We start from the raw sequence: 17,681 nt of genomic DNA, 5'->3' as shown, positions 1-17,681 counted from the left end.
TAGCCATTCTCACATGTTGAAGCCAGATTGTGTACTTTAGGCCTCAAGTGCACTGTTTTGACAATTTGACAATTTGTTCTTGCTTCTCATCTTCCTCATTGTCACTGTCCAGTCCTTCATACATGTTGGATTATTTTGTCCACGTGATGTTTGCCAATGGACATTGATTCTTCTACAGGGTGAGAAATATTTACTGTAGCATATCCATTGTATGCTAGATGAGTGGCTGACACCCAAACATCTCCGAACTCCAGCTACAGCCACAGTGAGTCACCTCCACAAAGTTGCTGTGCAAGTTCAGTTCAGGAGTGTCTAAGCTGTACTTCAATATGTCTGTGTTTTAAGTGGGTACTCACACACAGCTACAGTCAACATCCTTTGTCAAATGCATAATGAGTATGGGTGGACTGTATGAATAGTCCTCACAGCTAGGAGTCCAACATGCCTGTGGAAGTATGGGCAGCGGTTCAGCTGCTGGCGGTCTTGTTCTGCCCTGCGGGGCTCCTGGCGGCGGTGTCCTGGGCAGTGGTTCAGCTGCTGGCGGTCCTGTCTGTGGCAGCGGGGCTGCTGCTGGTGGTCGCTTCCTGGGCAGCGGGGCTGCTGGCGGTCCTGTGTGTGGCTGCCGGACTGCTCCTGGCGGTCGCTTCCTGGGCAGCTGGGCTGCTGGTGGTCCTGTATGTGGCTGCGGGGCTGCTGCTGGTGGTCGCCTTCTCGGCAGCGGGGCTGCTGGCGGTCCTGTCTGTGGCAGCGGGGCTGCTGCTGGCGGTCGCCTCCTGGGCAGCGGGGCTGCTGGCGGTCCTGTCTCTGGCTGCAGGGCTGCTGCTGACGGTCGCTTCCTGGGCAGCAGGGCTGTTGGCGGTCCTGTCTGTGGCAGCAGGGCTGCTGCTGGCAGTCGCTACCTGGGCAGCGGGGCTGATGGCGGTCCTGTCTGTGGCGACGAGGCTGCTGCTGGCGGTCGCTTCCTGGGCAGCGGGGCTGCTGGCGGTCTTGTCCGCTGTGCTGATCTTCCCAGATTTGCCACTTTTACTGTGCCCCTTTCCCCCCTTGGATGGTGTTGCAGCTGTCTCCACACTCCCAACTGGACCCCAAGGAGCGGGTTTGGCGGCTGGTTTCTTTCCCCTCTCCTGCCGGGCACTGTCCAACTTTTTCTGCTTGACAGGTGGGGGACTGTCCGTGCTCTTGCTCCTTGCCACACTGCCTGCCCTGCTGCCTGGTGCACTCCATAATCCGGTGACTACTGGCACCACTGGTCCCGCTGATGTTGTGGCTGAGGTGCTAGGTTGGGACCTGAAGAGTCGGGCCCAAGGAGACTTACGGGGTGGGGGAGGTGAGGGAAAGAGGTCAAGGCTGGCCAGGAAAAGTTTCTTAGGAACACTGGGACGTGTAGCTGGAGGGGGTTTGGGAGTGGAGGAAGAGGTTGTAGGCGGTGTACGTTTGGTGACTTTGGGTGAAGGTGCATGGGCTGGAGGCTGTCGTGAGGTGGATGGCTGTTGCGTAGATGTGTGGCTGCGTTTGTGTACTTTGGGAGGTGGCCTCACAGACACACTGGAAGAGGACACAGGGGATGTGTGAATGGTTGTGGGGTTGGGGACTACACGTGAGCGGGTGTGGCAGTGGGTGTGCTGGTGATGGACGTAGTGGCTGAGGATGTAGTGCATGCAGGTGTGAGTGGAGATGAGACTGGGAGGGAGGAGGGAGACGAGGAGGAGGGGGACACAGTTGAGGCAGTGGATGTTGGTGTGTCTGCATGTGTGTGATGCTTGCGTGAGTGCCTGTGGGATGTGTGGTGCTTATGTTTGCCAGAGCTTCCCTTGTGTGTTGAGGTGTGTGCATGCTGGTCTGATGGTGTGCTTGGGATAGGCTGAGGTACAGGGGTGTGGGTCTGGGTGGAGGAAGTTGGAGGGGGGAGGCTAGAGACAGGGACAATGGCTGCCATCAGTGCTGAGGCCAGAGTCTGAAAAGCTCGCTGAAGGGCTGCCTGACCAGAGTGAATGCCCTCCAGGAATGCATTGGTTTGTTGCAACCGCCTCTCTACACCCTGGATGGCATTCAAAATGGTAGACTGCCCAACAGTGAGGGACCTGAGGAGGTCAATGACCTCCTCACTGAGGGCAGTAGGGGTGGGTGCCTGGGGCGAAGGTAATTCCCACCCTCCTGGGTGAGCGGGCACGGGGCAAAGGCTGAGGGGCTGCTGGGATGGCGGTGCTGGTAGGGGGGTGGCAGCTGTACCTGTAGATCGGGGGGCACAGATGGGGCCGCCACTGCAAGGGAGCTCCCATCAGAGGAGGAGTCCGTCTCGCTGGTGTCAGCTCCTGTCCCCGCTGTGGAGCTCCCCTCGCCCTCCGTCCCACTGGTGAATTCGGAGTCCGTAGTCTCGCCCTCCAGGGCCATGTGGGATGCAGCTCCCTCCTGCTCTCGTGCCACTGCTCCTCCGCCTGATGATGCTAATGCACACAAGTACAGGGAGACTACAAAAAGGGGGGGGAGAAGACAGAAGAAAGACATGTTCAGTGCATGCAATACCGCTACCGTTGGCGGACACGACAGACACAGATGCCCCCTGCACTACGCCGCGCACTTGGGGTCCACTATTCAATCCCTGGGACATGGCTTACAAGGCTATGGCCGATTTCTGCACACATGGATGTCACAGGAGCCTGACTAGGTGTAGTTGGCACTGTTCACAGGTGGGGTGGCACAGGGCCTGCCTTAAGTAGGGAACTTAACTACCAAACTCGCCCTGGCCTAGGGGAACCCACAACCCACCTCCCCCACCCAGACACCTAAAATGTGTGCTGAATCAGCAGAATGAGAGGGTACTCACCCCCTGTGGCTGCTGTGATGCCCTCAAGCGCCCATCCAACTCCGGATAGGCCACCGCCAGGATCCTGAACATCAGGGGGGTCATGGTGCGACGGGCACCGCTCCCACGTTGGGAGGCCATCCCCAGCTGAGCCTCCGCCGTCTTCTTGCTCCAGCGGTGAATGTCCTCCCAACTTTCCGGCAGTGGGTGCTCTGTCTGTGGTAGACCCCCAGGGTCTGGACTTCCTTGGCGATGCCACACCAGATGTCCTTCTTCTGGTCGGCGCTGACCTACAGGAATTGCACAGGGGAAAAGAGAAATAATTACCAACTGCACCGTCAAAGTCATTGGCCCGCATCCCTACCCTTGCCATGACGCACATGCACTAACTGTTGTTTCATGCACGCCTCATTCTCACCCCCCCTATCTTTCATCCACCCCACTCCACACAGACATTGCCCATACAGCATGCTCACAGTGTACTTACCTGTTTGTCTGGAGGACCGTAGAGTAGCGTTTACTGGGGGAGGACCCCATCCACGAGTTTCTCCAACTCCTCTGTGCTGAAGGCAGGGGCCCTTTCCCCAGACACACGAGCCATTGTCTTTTCCAGACTGAGGTCACAGCAGTACTTGCAGTGTAGGTCCTCTCCTGTCGAAGATCAGGTATGGAGTGATTGAACAGAGAGAAAATGGTGGTCACGTCCACGGCGGTGCATACCGTCACCACCGGCGTACATCGTCATTGGCTCCTGGGACCCATAGGGCCCAATGTTAACTAATGCAGAATTGCGCCGCGGTCTTCGACCGCCTACCGCGATGGTGTACAACGCCAGCGCAGTTATCCCACTGTCCCACTTTACAGGTCAGGCAGCTGCCATTTCATGGGCCCACATGGCATTATTTTTGACTGCATCACACATACCTAGGCCTTGCCTAACCACTCATACAGGCAAATTTAGATTTATGAATATTTTCAGAGTAAGTTGTGTTTACGTACCTCAGAGTTGGTTGACTCTATGCTCGCTGTTCTCCTCCATAGGCACCGTCCGCTGGGGCATGTGAGGAGATGGCGGCATCCTCCGGTGTACAGACCGCTGGTGGACCTATCAACAATGGAGGAAAGACATGTGATCATCACCTACAGGCTTGATCGTGCCACAATCCAGGAACTGTGTGCCCAGTTGGAGCCAGACCTGATGTCAGCTATCCACCATCCCGCAAGAATCCCCCCTCAAGTGCAGGTGCTGTCAGTACTCCATTTCCTAGCAAGTGGGTCATTTCAAACAACAGTGGCCATAGCATCAGGGATGTCCCAGCCTATGTTTTCCAACGTGTTGTCCAGAGTGTTGTCTGCCCTACTGAAACACATGGGGAGCTACATTGTTTTCCCTCAGGTGGAGGATTTGCCTACAGTGAAAGGTGACTTTTATGCCCTGGGACATATCCCCAACATCATAGGTGCCATTGATGGGACACATGTGGCCTTGGTACCCCCACACAGGAGTGAACAAGTGTACAGACACCGGAAGAGTTACCATTCGATGAATCTTCAGATGGTGTGTTTGGCAGACCAGTACATCTCCGATGTTAATGCAAAATTCCCTGGCTCAGTGCATAACGCTTACATTTTGCGGAATAGCAGCATCCCTTATGTGATAAGGCAACTGCAGAGGCACCTGGTGTGGCTATTAGGTGAGCACCTGGACCCAAATCAGTGGGAATAGTTGTCTGGGTCTGTGGATGTCCCTATGAGTTAGTGTGTGTCTAACAGTTGTCCCTCGCCATTTGCAGGTGACTCTGGTTACCCAACCTGTCATGGCTATAGACCCCAGTGAGGAATCCCAGGACAAGGGCAGAGGAACGCTACAATGAGGCCCATGGGCGAACTAGGAGGATTATAGAGCAGACCTTCGGCCTCCTGAAGGCCAAGTTCCGGTGCCTCCTTATGACAGGTGGTTCCCTATTCTACTCACCAAAGAAGGTGTGCCAGATCATCGTGGCTTGCTGTATGCTTCACAACTTGGCTTTGCGACGACAGGTGCCTTTTCTGCAGGAGGATGGTCCATATGGAGGTGTTGTGGCAGCTGTGGACCATGTGGGCAGTGAAGACGAGGAAGCAGAAAAAGAGGACATCGACAACAGGAACACGATGCTCATGCAATACTTCCAGTGAGACACAGGTAAGAAGACAACACTGCCTGCTACGTCTGTTTTTAATCCACTACCTCTCTACTGTCTGTCATTTTCACCCAGTGTATGGTCACTGAGTTGTCACTTTCCCTTACGATTTCACAGATGTGAGTCCCACTGTGTGACATCTGCTTTGTTTTCTCATGGACTAGAGCTGTGTGACATAGGTATGTTGACATTACAATTGAAAGAGCATTTTGCCACTGCAATTGCTAATACACTATTTCGAAATCACAGACAGACTCCTGATCTTTTATGTGCTTTATGGCTGTTTATTTAAGTGCTCAATATTGGAAGGGGTTGTAAAATGGTGAGGGGTGATGGTGGAGGAATGTCTGTGGCAGAGTCCAGTCTATTAGTCTCACAGGTGCATTGTTCAAAGGGGCATAGGAAGTGGAGCTGGGGCAGTTTAAGGATGGACAGGGTGACAAGGTGGGACAAAAGGATGACAATCAGGGTGGTCTCATTTCTTGGCGGGGGTCTTGGCATTGTTCTCTGTCTTTGTCCTGGATCTCAGGGACTGCTTGCGGGGTGGCTCTCCATCTACAGGGGGTGGGGTGCTGGTGTCGTGTTCCTGTGGTGGTGCCTCCCGTCCACTAGCGCCGGCGGAGGTGGTGGGCAGTTCATTGTCCAGCGAAGTGTCAGGGGCCCCTTGTTGTGCCACAGTTTCCCTCCTGGTGTTGAGGAGTTCCTTCAGCACCCCTACAATGGTGCCCAGGGTAGAATTGATGGATCTGAGTTCCTCCCTGAACCCCAAATACTGTTCCTCCTGCAGCCGCTGGGTCTCCTGAAACTTGGCCAGTACCGTTGCCATTGTCTCCTGGGAATGGTGGTAGGCTCCCATGATGTTGGAGAGGGCCTCGTGGAGAGTGGGTTCCCTGGGCCTGTCCTCCCCCTGTCGCACAGCAGCCCTCCCAGTTCCCCGGTTTTCCTGGGCCTCTGTCCCCTGAACCGTGTGCCCACTACCACTGCATCCCAGGTCCCTGGTGTTGTTGGGGTGGTGGGTTAGCCTGGGTTCCCTGTAGTGGTGGACACACTGCTGCTTCACGTCTCCTGGGGACAGAGGTATGGGCCCGCTGGGTGGGTGCTGTGCTGGTGTTTCCACAGGGGGCAAGCTCTGTAGTGGCCTGTGTCAGTGTGAGTGGAACCGACTGTCCAGAGGTCCCAGATGGGCCGGGCTGGTCATCTAGATCCAGTTGGACAGAGCTGCTGTCATCACTGTGGGCCTCTTCTGTGGGTGGAGTGGACATGTCTGGACCCTCCTGTCTGGTGACATTGGGTAGGGGTCCTGCAGGGGTGTAAAGGCATGATTATTGCATCTGCATGTGCCATGGTGTGCAATGTGTGGGTGACCGTGTACCCCAGTGCTTGCATTCCTGTGTAGGACCTTGTTTGATGATGGTTTAGCGGGGTGTATGGGTATGTGCAGTGGCCATGCATTGGTGATGGGTGTCCATGCTTTGGTGTTGCATGGAGGGCTTGGTGTTGGGATGGGTGGTTTGTGATATTGGGACATGTGTGAGGAGTAGGAGTGATAGGGGTGAGGACGAGGGTGGGGGTATGTGATGGCATGCAGGTAGGGTGGGGGATGTAATAGTAAAGATTTGGCTTACCAGAGTCCATTCCTCCAGCTACTCCTGCGAGGCCCTCAGGATGCAGAATAGCCAAGACCTGCTCCTCCCTTGTTGTTAGTTGTGGGGGAGGAGGTGGGGGTCCGCCGCCAGTCCTCTGTACCGCGATGTGGTGTCTTGAGACCACAGAACGCATCTTCCCCCGTAGGTCGTTCCACCTCTTCCTGATGTCATCCCTATTTCTTGGGTGCTGTCCCACTGCATTGACCCTGTCCACAATTCTACGCCATAGCTCCATCTTCCTAGCTATGGAGGCGTGCTGCACCTGTGATCCGAATAGCTGTGGCTCTACCCAGATGATTTCCTCCACCACGACCCTGAGCTCCTCCTCAGAGAACCTGGGGTGTCTTTGCCGTGCCATGGGGTGGTGTGGATGATGTGTGGGGTGGTGTGTGCTGTGATGTGTGGGGTGATTTTAGAGGTGTGTTGTATGAGGTGGGTGGATGCTATGTGGGTGATGGTGTTGAGTGCCTGTGGATGCTATTGTTCTTTCTGATGGTGTCTCTCTCTGGCCTTCTGTCGCAATTCTGTTTGTAAGGGTTTGTGGGTGATGTGGGTGTGTGTTTTATATTGTATTGGGTGTGTGGGAGTGGTGTGTGTATGTGTATCAGTTGTGTGTATTTCGAATTGTCCAATGTGGATGTGTTTTGTATATGTCTGTGTATTTTGAGCGTGGCAGTGTGTACCGCCAATGGAATACCGCGGTTGAAAGACCGCCGCGTGGATTTGTGGGTCATGATAGCATGGGCGTATTCCTATTAGTGTGACAGTGGAGGATGTGTTATCGTCAGTTAATCACTGACCTTTGGTGTGGCAGACTTGTGTGGGTGTCTAGATTTTGGCGGTTTCCGGCCTTTGGGTCATAATGACCATGGCGGAATTCCGTGGCCGCGGCAGTGTGTTGCCGGGCTTCTGCACGGTGGTATGCGGCTTTTACCGCCAATGTTGTAATGATCCCCTATTTGTCAAATATGTGAGTGCCCGAGTGGTATATAATAAGTTGTCAACCGTGATTGTGATTGTGACATGAAGACATTGGATTGTCACATAGCTGACACTGACCAACTGTTGTAGGAACTGATTACTCTTGTCTGACCAAGGCCTAATATAGGGGCAAAATTCACTTCACAGAGTTCAAATTTGGCTGCTGACAAATTCTAAATAGACAGACTTGTGTGATATGTGTGATGCTATGTAAAATGTATGTTTACTTGTTAAGCTGGCAATGCGTACATTACACCTGCACATTCCCTTATCAGTGCTTTCTGTGTAATTCTTTGTTCTTCCTGAATGTGTTCCTACATGATTTCCCACTGTTGTGGCATAGTCTTGCTTTCCTTGATGTGGATACATTGATGTTGCATTTGAATGTGAATGATTCTCCAAGACAAATATATGATTAAGTGATTCATTTACAAATTGTTGCAATGTGAAACATTAGTTACAATGTTCATGCAGACAGCAGTATTTTGTGTTTCCCCATCCTAGGGGGCTCATCTTTGTCCTCATCCTCCTCCCTGGGTCCTCCATCTGTTCATCCCAGGGGATATTAGTCCACAAACAAATGTTGTGCAAAATGACACAAACCAAGATATAATATTACAGAAAAGGGGTGGTGCATATAGGAGTCTCCCCAATGATAAATCAAAGCATCTGAAACGGGACTTCAGGATGCCAAATGTCCTCTCAACAGCATTTTAGGTCTCGATATGTGCCTGATTGGATACCTTCTGTGCGTCGCTCTGTGGGTTTCCATATGGTGTCATGACCCAGGACGGAATGCCAGATCCTTGGTCTGCTGCAATTGAAGAGAGAGATACCATACCTGCCCTTGTGTTTCTTTCCAACTGGCCTCGCACATTATTTGTCTATGAAGTAGAGATTTAGACTTGAATCTGGCATTGTGTGGGTTCCTGTTTGCATGCATGATTATAGTTGTATGTGGTGGTGCATATTCCAGTCAAGGGTAAAGCCTAAGGGGCATGGTGATTGTGTGATTTGTGTGCCATGAAAGTTCACCCATATATATTTTATTTGTCCATTGACGTGCGACCTGCAGATGAGACCTGTTGTGTGAGTTTTTACCCAGTTTGTGTGGTATATGCCATGAGATAGGTGTTGTGCCCTGTGCATTGCATGTGAACCCCCACCCCTGTGGACAAGGTACACCTCCCTTGCACCCTGAGCTGTTATCCATATTTCCTGGCTGGCATGCATCTGTATGTGTAGACATCATGCAAAGTGTGCCATAGTAGCTTAGGGTATATTGCCATGTATGTTGCTAATTTACAAGCCCCTGTGGCACATGACAGGGCAGGAAGTGTCTTGCTGTCCCACCCTGCACCATCAGGAAAGGCCAGTAATGGATCATATCTACTAGATACAGTCAATTTCTGTCTTCTCCCCCTGCATTGGCACTGAGTCCGTTGCTGAACTCCAACATAGGCATCCTCACACCATGGTGCACAGATCACTGTATTGTGGGGATAATTGATTATGTGCAGGAAATTATCCTTTCCTGCACATAACCAACCAATGACTCTTTTCATGTCTTCTGCAGAATGCAGCACACACAGGAAAAGGCAAGACAATGAGAGAATCAAGTATTTTTCCTTGTTGCACCATGGTAATGTCACCCCTAGGGTGGCTTTATTTTTTAGTGCAGCCTCAGGCTTACAGTTTCCCATAAATCTGGGGCTGCACCAAAATAAAATATGCGTTGTGGTAGCATGACTGTATCAACACCCGTTGCACACCCCTTTCACACTAAGTGATGCGTGTGAAGGTCCACATTTACAAGGCGGCATTAAGCCATCGCCTTGTAAAAGCGTAAAAGGTATTGCTCCACTGGAGCATAAGTAATAGTGACACTTCAGTGGTGCTAGGGATTTGTACATAGGCCCTCATTACAACCTTGGCTGGCGGCAGAGGCCGCCCGCCAAGGTTGAACTGCCAAACGGCCGCCAACCCGCCGGCCGCATTTCAACATCCCCGCTGGGCCGTAACATTGCAGCCGGCTCCTAATGGAGCCAGCGGTGTTGCGGCCATGTGGCGGGTGCAGCTGCACCAGTCGTGCTTTTGACTGTCTGCTGTGCAGACACTGAAAAGAAGGATGGGGCCTGGGCAGTGCAGGGGCCCCCAGGGGCTCCGCAACTCCCCTTCTCGTCAGCATTTCCATGGCGGTCTCAACATCCATGGACAGGCTGGCTGGAATGGGAGTCATAATCCCCAGGGCAGCGCTGCCCTGCCGGATTATAACTGCCGGGACAACGATGGCGGAAAACTGCCGGTACCGGCGGTGTGACCGCGGTGCTAACGCCGTGGTGAAAATATGGTGAATTGTACCACCAGCCTGTTGGCCGTATGATCGTCAATACAACCCTGGTAGTCTTTGACCACCAGGGTTGTAATGAGGGCCATAGTGCCTTATGTAAGGGTGATGTGCATTAGATGTGTGGAGTCATGCATGTTGCATATGTGTTGATCAGCAGTCATCCATGAGTTACTATCCATATGTGCAGACTGTGATGTGTGTATTGTTTGCAACATACGTCTTATTTGTTATATGTGTTATCTGATATGTAGTGTCTGCTTGCATACCTTTGAATAGGCCATTGCCATATTGTCCATCTTGGAAGTGTTGGTTGATAATGGAGTGCCGGAAGAAATATGCATCATGCACAATGCCAGGATATTTTCTCAGCACATTAATAAAGAGCCGCCGATGGTCCACAATGCCCTGCATGTTGATGGAGTGTATGTGTTTCCCTTTCCGAAAAAGATGTTCTGTTGCAGCCGGAGAGATGAGTGTGCAATCCATGCTATCCATCAAATGTGGAAACCCAGCAATTGGATACAATTCTTATTTTGTGTCCTGTTGTAGTTGCTGGGTTTTGGGGAAGAGTATGTGGCAGGGAGTGAGGCAGATGATGGAGTCCCATACAGATGGCAGAAAGGCAGAGGAGGATGGCTGTGATATTCTGCCCACTTGTGCTGCAATCTTCTGAAAGGAGCCAGAGGCTAGCATTTGAAGCACATCCAGGAGCTTTGTCAAGGGTGGTATATTTGTCGCCCTGTCAACTCTTGCCGTGATTGGGGGTGCAATATGGTGGAGCAGCTGGGCAATGGACTCCTGCTTCAGCCACGAATATTTGATGACCATTTCTTCTCTAAGTGTAAGGATGGATGTCCGTTGGTGATGGATTTGCTCAATTCTCCTGTGCAGCCTTTGTGGTTGCTGCTGTGACGATGATGGGTGATGCGGTGGTGCAGATAGTGCTTGGCATCATTGCTGTCATTGTCTCTGTGTGCACAGCTGGAGCAGTAGCAGGTCCATGTGTCCTGTAGGTTGCCAGAGTGCCTTGTGTGTGTTTTCCTTATATACCTGTGCCTTTGTGTCTTTTTAACACTTAATCTAACCTGGCGTTAACATTTTGGCTCCAGTCACAGCTAGCATCATTTTTCTTTAGGGCACATATTTATTCAGGAGCATAGCTTCATTTTTTTGAAGAGAAAGCCTACCCTGCATGTCATTGTTGGTATATAGGGTATCCTAACAAATGACCCACACCTAGGAAGAGTGGTGCCAGACAGGTCTAGTGCCACTTTGTAAATATGGTGCTATGTTAGCGCACCTTTGTGCCATTTTTCTGGTGCAACCGTGGCACTAACTTCTTGTAAATATGCCCCAAGGATTTTGAGCTGATAACTTTGCCTTCACACAGAACCTCAGTAATGGTAAAACTAGTAGGTATTGGCAGAGAGGCATGCATCTAGTAGGCTGATTGAAGTCAAAAATATCCTTTCATAAGCAAGAGGTGGAATCATTTTCAGAGTGCCCATTTTGAAGCTGGAGCCATTTCAAAGCAGTTGATCCCTTTAAAGTCTAATGCCAGGCATTTGTTTCTTGATGACCTCATGACATGAGACACAATCAACTGCTATACCTAGCCCTCGTCTACCACAGAAACTGGTGTGATCAGCACCTTTCTGACCAGAATTCTGATGTTATAGTTATGATTATACATGCGTAATCTATTCCAGCTGACTCATGGTGATGAATTAAGGGTAACTCAATAACCTGGTGGAAAGGCCAAGAACGGAATGCCATATCCTTATACCTAGCGAATCTCAAATCTAACTGTCTGAATCCGACTGGCAGTATACCTGCTGAAACAGAGTCAGAAACTAATCCACTGAGTCCTCAGACCTCTGGAACCTGGCATAGCCAGATGGAGGGTACTAGCATCAAGGACATCTTGCATGGCAAGCGCTGACCTGTTGACTGACAAGCATGAGAATTCCCACCATTATCAGCTTATTTTGCTCACATTTTAAAGGGCTGGGAATGTTGGACACTTTTCTTTCGAAATGTCTTAGAATATGGAGGATCCTCACAATCTATTATTTTCAATTATACTGACAGGAGCAACGGGTCAAACAAGACTCAAGTCATGAGGGTATGTTGAACATGTATTTAGGTAAATCATTATAATTTACATGATTTATATTAATTTTGTGACAATATAATTGACCAGAAACATTTTACGCATACATTAGTTACATTTTGAAGTAAATGTAAATAATACAATCAAGGTATATGTGGGAAGAGCTTCTAGTCTGACTGTCAGTAAAGGGTGCCAATGACAAACTGTGTTGGCTTGATGCTGATATTCAGGTCCTTTGTGCATTACTGGATCCTGCACTAACTCCCGGAAATCGTAATCAGCATGCCATTCCAACTGAGGAGCAGGTGCTCTCTGCACTCCATTTCCAGGCCACAGGCTCATTTCAAGTAACAGTGGGCATGGGTGCTGGTTTCTCACACCCAATGTTCAGCCAGGTACTGACAAGATTTCTGAATGCATTTGTACAACATCTGCAATGCTGTGTGCGATTTCCCCAAAGTACTGACCTCCCTGCCATCAAGTCTGACTTCAATGCCTTTGCAAACATTCCCCATGTCATAGGTGCCATCGATGGCACGCACATACCCATCATACCCCCAAGAGTGAGTGAACAGGTGTACAGAAACAGGAAGAACTTTCACTCCATGAACATCCAATTCGTATGTACTGCAGACCAGTACATTTCACATGTGAATGCCATGTTTCCAGGTTCAGTCCATGATTAATTTGTGTTGAGGAACAGTAGTGTGCCACAGAAGATGGAACAACTACAAGAGGAAAGAGGGTGGATCATAGGTAAGTTTGCCTGTCAATAACTGACACATTGCAGAAAACCAGCCTGTCTGACTAAGGGACAATACAATTACAAGTCTGTATTGAATCATTTTGTAGGTGATTCTGGCTATCCAAACTTGCGTTGGCTCCTGAAACCAGTGAGGAATCCCAGGACGGATGCAGAGAGGAGATACAATGAGGCCCATGGACGTACTAGGAGGGTAATAGAGCGTACTATAGGTCTCCTGAAGGCTAGATTCCGTTATCTCTATATATCTGGGGGTTCCCTGGCCTATGGGCCTGATAAGGTGTGTAGAATAGTGGTGGCCTGCTGCATGCTGCACAACGTGGCAGTGAGACATTCTATCCCCCTCTTGGAGGTGGAGGGTGCTATAGGTCTTGATCAGCTACCTCAGAGAGGTGAGGAGAGTGATGGTGAGGATGAGGAAGGGGAAGATGTCCATTCCAGGAACCAACTGATACAACTCTACTTCCAATAACTGTGTAGGGCTTAAGCCTGTCATTGGGGTTAGTGACTAATACTGTCAGTGTGCTCTGTCATATAGGGGGGATTGGTCATGATATGCAATACATGGACCACTTCTGCATGGTACTGACAGAAAATATATACATTCCCTCCTTGCCACCATTTGGGCACACAGTACCACCATCATGCACAAATTGACAATAAATGTGTTCTCTGCCAGTTGCATCCATACTCCACTGAGTTCACAAGTTAAGACAGGGGACAGTGCTACAGGTGTGAAATTTGTTTTATTGGTAGAATTGAGTGAATTGTGCTATATACAGTGATGGGAGTCGTAAGGGTTGGTTGTCCTCAAAACCAACTTGGTGGCAGCCTTGTTGGATGGTTTAGATGGGAACATTTTGTTGAATAGTACTTCATATTGCCCTCAGCTAAGTGTTGTTGGTGAATGGGTGGAATGGTTGCTTTTCATTAGTAGCAGAGTCAATTGTTGGAGGGGGCCTTGTTCTTAGCTGGGTTTCCAGTGCCATATTGTTGCGAAGACTGACACACATAAGCTGTTGGTGTAAGTCTTTATTCAGGAACCATCAACCGGAGAAGGCAGATCATCCAAGAGCTCGCACCACCTGTCCCAGAACCTTCAGCCCCCAAAGTTCCCATTACACAGTAAAAGAACCTAAGAATTGGAAGAATTCTCTGTCATATGCTGAGCAGTCTACCAGTCTATCACACAGTAGAACATAACACATCCCCCTTACCGACATTAATACAAAACAATAGTAATTTGTGACAAAGAAAACAAAAACAAATACAAATACAACTTATAAACTGTAAAAATAAATACAAAATAAAAAAATAAATTCAGGACACATAGGCCCTCATTACAACCCTGGCAGCAAATGCTGCTTACCGCTGTGCAGAAGACCGCCAACATACCGCTGTGGCAGCAGAATTCCGCTACAGGTATTACGACCCATAGCTCGGAATCCGCCATAATACAGACACCCACACAAGTCCCCCACACCAGAGGTCAGTGATAAACTGGCGATAACAAAACCGACACCGTCACGCCAAGAGGAATACGCCCACACTATCACGACCCACTAATCAACGCAGCGGTCTTTCAACCGCGGTAAACCATTGGCAGTACACACCGCCGGGCTCAAAATACACACACATTTACAAAACACAACCATTTTGGACAAATCGAAATACACACACCTGATACACCTACACACACCACACCCACACACCCAATCCACTATAAAGCACACACCCACATCACCCACAAACCCTTACTACCAGAAATTTGAAACCACATTAGAGAGAGACACTACCTTCAACAACACCTGCATCCACAGACACACAACACCACTACTTACACAACACTCACGCACCTCAAACAACACACACCAACACATCCCTTCACATATCACAACACACACCACCTCACACATCACCCACACCACATCATGGCACCCCAGCGACACCCCAGGTTCTCTGAGGAGGAGCTCAGGGTCATGGTAGAGGAAATCGTCTGGGTAGAGCCACAGTTATTCGGATCACAGGTGCAGCACACCTCCATTGCAAGGAAGATGTAGCTATGGTGAAGAATAGTGGACAGGTTTAACGCAGTGGGACAGCATCCAAGAACACGTATCCAAGAATGACATCAGAAAGAGGTGGAACGACCTACTGGGGAAGGAGCGTTCCATGACACCAGATTGCTGTACAGAGGACTGGCGGTGGACCCCCACCTCCTCCCCCACAACAACATGGGAGGATCAAGTCTTGGGAATACTGCATCCTGAGGGCCTTGCAGGAGTAGCAGGAGGACTGGACTCTGGTAAGTCAAAGCTTTACTACTATATCCCCCACCCTACCTGCATGCCATCACATACCCACACCCTCACCGCCATCACTCCAACACCACACATATGCCCCACTATCATAACCAACCCATCCCAACACCAAGCCCTGCATGCAACACCAAAGCATGGACACCCATCACCAAAGCATTTCCACTATAGATACCCACACAGACCCCAAACCAAATATCACACAAGGACCAAGTCACTCACCCATTGCACACGATGACACACACAGATGCAATAATCATGCCATTACACCCCTGCAGGACCCCTACCCAATGTCAACGGACAGAAGGTACCAGACATATCCAGTTCCCCCACAGAAGAGACCCACAGCGATGACAGCAGCTCTGCACAACTGGATCAAGATGACCAGCCTGGCCCATCAGGGACCTCGGGACAGTCGGCTCCTCTGACACTAGCACAAGCCACCACAGAGCCTCCCCCCTCTGGAAACAACACCACAGCACCCACCCAGCGGGCCCATACCTCTGTCCCCAGGGCACATCAATCAGCAGTGTGTCCACCACTAAAGGGAGCCCAGGCAACCCCACTAACACAGGACGATCAGGGACCTGGGTGCAGTGGCAGTGGGCACACAGTTCAGGGGACAGAGGCTCAGAAAAACAGGGAAGCTGGGAGGACTGCTGTGCGACAGGGGAAGGAAACCCACTTTCCACGAGGCACTCTCCAACATCATGGGAGCTTACCATCATTCCCAGGAGACAATGGCAATCTTCTTACCTGTGCCTCACTGGAAGTAATGCATGAGTATGTTGTTTCTCTTGTTGATATCCTCCTCTTCTGGCTACAGTGTCTGGGGAAAGGGCCCCTGACTTCACTTCGGATGAGTTGGAGAAGCTAGTGGATGGGGTCCTCCTCCAGTACACACAACTGTACGGTCCTCCAGACAAACAGGTGAGTACACTGTGAGCATGCTGCATGGCCAATGCCTGTTTGGAGTGGTGTGGATGGAAGATACATGGGGGAGGCTGAGGCCTGCATGTGCGGACAGTGAGTGTATGTGCGTCAGGGCAAGGGTGGGAAGGGGGGCCAATGAGTATGACGGTCCGGACGGGTAAAGAATTTCCTTTCCCCCTGTAGTATTAATCTAGGTCAGCGCCCACCAGAATAAAGCTATTTGGCGTGCCATCGCCAAGGACGTCCGGACCTGGGGGTCCACCACAGATGGAGCACCCACTGCCGTAAAAGATGGAAGGACCAGTGCTGCTGGACCTAGAAGACGACGGAAGCCCAGCTGGGGATGGCCTCTATCGTGGGAGGGGTGCTCGTCGCACCATGACCCCCCTGATGTTCCAGATTCTGGCGGTGGCGTATCCGGAGTTGGATGGGCGCTTGAGGGCATCACAGCAGCCACAAGGGTGTGAGTACACTCTCATTCAGCTGACTCTGCGCGCATTACGAGGTGTCTGGGTGGGGGAGGTGGGCAGTGGGTTCCCCGAGGCCAGGGCGATCTTGGTAGGTAAGGTCCCTTGTGAGGCAGGCAATGTGGTACCCCAACCCCACTAGTGGTTAGAGCCATCTACACCTAGTCAGGCTCCTGTGACTACCAGGTGTGAAGCAATCAGGCTTAGGCCTTGTACCACATGGGCATGTGATTAATCTAGGAACTATAAGTGCATGGCGTAGTGCAGAGGGCTGCTGTGTCTGTTGTGTCCGCCAACAGTAGTGGTGTTGCATGCACTGAACATGTCTTTCTCCTGTCTCCCCCCCTTTTTGTGGACTCCCTGTTCTTGTGTGCAATAGCATCATCAGGTGGAGGAGCATTGGCACCGGAGCAGGTGGGTGCTGCATCCAACTTGGCCCTGGAGGGTGAAGCAACGGAGTCTGAAGCCACCAGTGGAACGGAAGGTGAGGGGAGCTCCACGGCAGGGACAGGAGCAGAGACCAGCGACTCCTCCTCTGATGGGAGCTCCCTTGCGGTGGCGGGTCCCTCTGTGCCCACCGCATCAACAGGTACAGCCGCCACCCCCCCTACCAGCACCGCCCTCCCAGCAGCCACTCAGCGTGTGTCCCGTGCCCGCTCACCCAGGAGGTTGGGCATCTCCTTCCCCCCAGGCACCTCAGGCCCTGCCCCAGTCAGCACTGCTGCCCTCAGTGAGGAGGCTATTGACGTCCTGAGATCCCTCACTGATGGGCAGTCAACCATTCTGAATGCCATCTAGGGTCTTGAGAGGAATTTGCAACAAACAAATGCATACCTGGAGGGCATTCATTCTGGGCAGGCAGCCCAACAGCGAGCATGTCAGGCTCTGGAATCTGCACTGATGGCAGCCATTGTCCCTGTGTCCAGCCTCCCCCCTCCAACCTCCTCCACCCAGACCCAATCCCCTGTACCTCAGCCTATCCCAAGCACATCATCATGACCAGCATGCACACACATCAACATACAAGAGTACACATGGCAAACATAAGCACCAAACATCCCACAGGCACTCACACAAGCATCATACCCATGCACACACACCAACATCCACTTTCTCCACTGTGTCCC

This window comes from Pleurodeles waltl, chromosome 5, assembly GCF_031143425.1.
Source record: "Pleurodeles waltl isolate 20211129_DDA chromosome 5, aPleWal1.hap1.20221129, whole genome shotgun sequence".
In the NCBI taxonomy this organism is placed as follows: domain Eukaryota; kingdom Metazoa; phylum Chordata; class Amphibia; order Caudata; family Salamandridae; genus Pleurodeles; species Pleurodeles waltl.
The sequence above is the reverse complement of the archived record's forward strand: the minus strand, read 5'-3'. Positions refer to the sequence as shown.